The sequence below is a fragment of the Schistocerca serialis genome, chromosome 6 (genome assembly GCF_023864345.2).
Source record: "Schistocerca serialis cubense isolate TAMUIC-IGC-003099 chromosome 6, iqSchSeri2.2, whole genome shotgun sequence".
Taxonomy (NCBI): domain Eukaryota; kingdom Metazoa; phylum Arthropoda; class Insecta; order Orthoptera; family Acrididae; genus Schistocerca; species Schistocerca serialis.
Genome location: NC_064643.1, coordinates 119,171,596 through 119,176,582, shown reverse-complemented (window position 1 = coordinate 119,176,582; position 4,987 = coordinate 119,171,596).

The window sequence follows — 4,987 nt, the reverse complement described above, 5'->3', positions numbered from 1 at the left end:
GCGAACGAAGCGTTCTACTGATCTCACTCTGTTAAACTGTTAATAATTCTTGGCGCTGTACATATGACACATAACGATTATGAAACGCTTACCATTGTGAGATTAGAAAGACTAATTAAATCATACTGTTACATGCACTAAGACGAATACTTTATTACGCAGTTTGATATACCGGAATAGATTCAGAATATCATCTGATTTATAAGGTGATGTTTACCGCGGGTAGGAATAACATTTTTTGTATAACTACCACAGAGTAACTACTTTCGACAGTACTTCATCATTATTCTACAACTCCACATCGGAAAAGTCCAGTGTCTCGGCTTTACCTCTGCGTAACAGTAGACCTTTCTCTACCGCCCTCTCCATTTCACCCACACGACTCTGCAATAAACTACCCTGTAACCTGCTCCATATCCAAATCCACTCTGCTTTCAAAAGGCGATTAAAGCGTAATCTGTGCTCATCGGCGTAGCTTCCCTCTCGGCATTTCCCAACTGTTTTCTTTCCGTCCAACAGGTAACCAGTATCTCTGTGACACCCCAAACTACCCAAGCGTTCCTCATCCCTTTCTACTTCTGTTTCCTTCATTCCATCTCATCTGATAATCTTACCTTGTAATTTCTAACTTTTCCCCTTCTTCTCATTGATTTTCAGTACTGCTGCCACACATTTTTGTTAAATGTCATGTCCGACAATAACCTAATGAGGAAATTGATTAACACAATGTGAATAAAATTGACTCTTCTTAAATTTCAAACAGTCATTACTACATTACTATTATTGCATTGGTCATCTACTATACAAATTGTAGTGTCGATTCACTAAGGACGTCTGGTTAGGAAGGAGAGCGGGTCAGAGAACCATAATCTTGTCAGCTGAAATAAATGCAGAAATAAATAAAATAAATAAATATCTGTCACGCTTTAGAATTCTAAATATCTATTAGGTAGGACACACTGTCGGAAGTATTTGCAGAACAATAAAGATTTTAACAGCTTTGTTGTAGTAATAATAAAAATGTCTTTTCTAAAAGCTGTGTAACGCAACTTAAAGAAGATTTTATAAAATCTTATAATTGGTGTCATTGTTATCACATAAAAAGAAACAAGATAGATGGGAGGAATTTCACTTATTGTTACGTAATATACTGGATCATTGTCACACTTACTGCTGTCCAGAATGATGCGGTTAAAATCGGCTACTCGACACGCCTCTGAGAGGCAAGAAGCGTCCTCCTGAACTTTTCTTCTATGGAGGTGAGTCGGTTAATTGGCTTGCTCTAACCACATCCCCATGACAGATGCAGTGCTCAAAAATTCGTGGCTTGTGTGGGGTGATAAATTAAACTTAAGTATCAAATCGTCCTCTGTCGTTCTTTTTTATTGCCTAATAGCTGGACTACACATCTCCAAACCTTATCTTGAACTAAGCAATGAAATCACTATAAAATTTAACGCCACCGTTGAACTGACTCTTTACAATAACCCGCTTGCTATGGCGTCAACTTGGCCGTTATGGCGAGTGCCAACGGAAGTCTTAATCAACATTAAATTTATTTATTTTTGTTTGTTCTTGGTAAGCCATACTTCATCCAGAATATCTATTTTATTTTGATTAGTTTCGCTCAAGTTGTTCTGTTGACGCTGTTTCTTTTAACTCACTTTTACAGCATTTTTAGGAAAGTTCTGACATCCCGTGTTTTACAGCTGCCTTTATTGTGAAGATCTTAGCTATCTATCAGCATGTCTCTGAATCGACAGTTTCGCTATTCACGTCAGACGTGTCTTACGTGGTAGGAATTGATTCACAGATACGCTGACGTTCCAGCAAGTGTTGGTACCTACCTGATAAAATATAGCATCATATAAATATGCCGCAATGACTTTGACAGCATCGTTAAAAAAATAAAAATTAAATAAATATGTTATGGAATTAATGTGCTGAAATATCTATTGGAATGTTTAAGACTCAATGCCCACTAGACGACGATCAGTTTCAGGTACAAAAACAGTCGTGCAGGTTGCTCGGCTGCGAGAAAAGCAGGACAGCTGAAAGCGTACAGGAAGACCGGCTTTCGGAAGAGTGGTGACGAGAACAGTTGATAAATGTGAGATTGTACTGTCTAAAAGATATTAGAATCCAGTGAAAATTTAATAACTGAATGTAACAAGTGATTTTTCAAGAATATCACGTGGGCTGCATTATTTCGCTCTTTATGGATCCTTAAGGTAAGTAAAAAGTTTCAACTAGTAAACAGTACACCACCAGACCTATCATCAGTTATTCTCCTACGCTCTGGCCGCGAGTTGCACTGGGAGAAACTCTGAAGTGATATTGCCTTAGAGTGATTAGCAGAGCGTAGGTGTATTAGTTCAGATCTGTGTGTGTGTGCGTGTGTGTGTGTGTGTGTGTGTGTGTGTGTGTGTGTGTGTGTGTGTGGGTCACTACTGGTGATACGATAGTAGACGTCAACGTCACAGTCTCAAAGCACATTCTGTCTGTACATTCTCTAACAAATCAGATTGAGTAGTCTAGCAACTAGAATGGTCTGCGATCTGCAATTCATCGACACGCTTTGGACTTGTTTTTGAGAGATATGGTGTTCAAATTCCTGCCCGGCCATCCAAAAATAGGTATTCTGGAGTTTGTCGAAATAGCTTAACACAAATGCTAGGACAGCGCACTGCAATGTAATCAAGAGGTTGTCTGATTTTTATTTCCTTGACTAGCAGGTTTGACTGCCAAGCGCGTATTTCTTACCCTCACTGACGTACACATTCATTCCAGTCAGCAAGAAATAAATGCAACATTTTGAAGAATTTAGCAACGTGCATATGTTTCAACTAATATGACAAGCCTGAAAGTATTTTGCAAATGATATTCTCTCATTCCCTATGACTATTTTTTAAACAGTGTCATTTCTTATTCAGGCACTTATGACAATATTTTGCCATCATGAATAGGTTCTTATGATTATTGCTATTTACATTTTACCGGTTCAGATGTTTTCGTAATGTTACTTCTCTACGACATCAGTTCGAAACTACGTGTCATATTGGATAACGACACTTAACTGCCGTTTGATCTCAACTGCTAGAGTAAAAAGAAATCGAACAACAGCATCTAATGATATTGTTTGACGCGTATGTGCATGATGTTCGTATAAATCAGGGGAACCCTATGTTTACGGATTTTCGAATCGCTTTTGATTCACTATCACCTGAAGTCTACTAATGAAATTACATCCATATGGTGTAACTGACCAGATAATAACCTGGAATAAAAATTTCTGCACAGGCAGAACGCCTTGATGGAGATATGCAGTCATATGGAGACAAAGAAGAAATAGCTTGATATTTAGTACCCCAGGTAAGCATACAAGCGGTATTGCAGTTCAGATTGTGGGGTAATGACACGCACTTTTTTTTGCGCACTGTACATACCGTGCAAACAGCATCGTACTGCATTAGTCGTAGTACATCTGCCAACGGAAACAAAATTTCTATAAGTACATACACAGCTTATATAGCTGATAACAGATCACAATAACAGATCATGGTTACGTGAAACGAACATAACTTTTAGCTTATTAAAAAAATGTAGAAGACAAAACAAATGCTCTGGATTGTTTGGGAGTGACACTGCGACACAACTTAGCGGGTTGTAGTAGTTGTAATGTCAAGGTTGTTTTCAAATGAGATGCAGGTACCTGCGAAGGAGTTTTATCCATCCATGTTTGCAGTAAAATCACGTAGCCGCTGATAAAACATTAGCCTTCGTAAAAGCAATAAGCACTGATTTATTGAAATATAAATCTGCGTGCTTCACGAAATGTTGTAATAACGAGGTGAATGTCATACGAAATTCTCCCGGTTGAAGAAAAACAAATGTAAGGTTTTAATTTACTGGTAGGATACCGATAACTGAAGGTTGTCTATAAGGGGCAGTCAAATAAAAGTGAAACAGATGAAAAAGGTGAGTGAACTGTTTGTTGTTGTTGTTGTGGTCTTCAGTCCTGATACTGGTTTGATGCAGCTCTCCATGCTACTCTATCCTGTGCAAGCTTCTTCATCTCCCAGTACTTACTGCAACCTACATCCTTCTGAATCTGCTTAGTGTATTCATCTCTTGGTCTCCCTCTCCGATTTTTACCCTCCACGTTGCCTTCCAATGCTAAATTTGTGATCCCTTGATGAATCAGAACATGCCCTACCAACCGGTCCCTTCTTGTCGAGTTGTGCTACAAGCTCCTCTTCTCCCCTATTCTATTCAATACTTCCTCATTAGTTACGTGATCTACCCATCTAATCTTCAGCAATCTTCTGTAGCACCACATTTCGAAAGCTTCTATTCTCTTCTTGTCCAAACTATTTATCGTCCATGTTTCACTTCCGTACATGGCTACACTCCATACAAATACTTTCAGAAACGACTTCCTGACTCTTAAATCTACACTCGATGTTAACAAATTCCTCTTCTTCAGAAACGCTTTCCTTGCAATGGCCAGTCTACATTTTATATCCTCTCTGCTTCGACCATCATCTGTTATTTTTCTCCCCAAATAGCAAAACTCTCATTTCCTAATCTAATTCCCTCAGCATCACCCGACTTAATTCGACTACATTCCATTATCCTCGTTTTGCTTTCGTTGATGTTCATCTTAAATCCTCCTTTTAAGACACTGTCCATTCCGTCCAACTGCTCTTCCAAGTTCTTTGCTGTCTCTGACAGAATTACAATGTCATCGGCGAACATCAACATTTTTATTTCTTCTCCGTGGATTTTAATACCTACTCCAAATTTTTCTTTTGTTTTCTTTACTGCTTGCTCAATATACAGATTGAATAACATCGGGGATAGACTACAACCCTGTCTCACTCCCTTCCCAACCACTGCTTCCCTTTCATGCCCCTAGACTCTTATAACTGCCATCTGGTTTCTGTACAAATCGTAAATAGCCTTTCGCTCCCTGCGGCGATGGAGT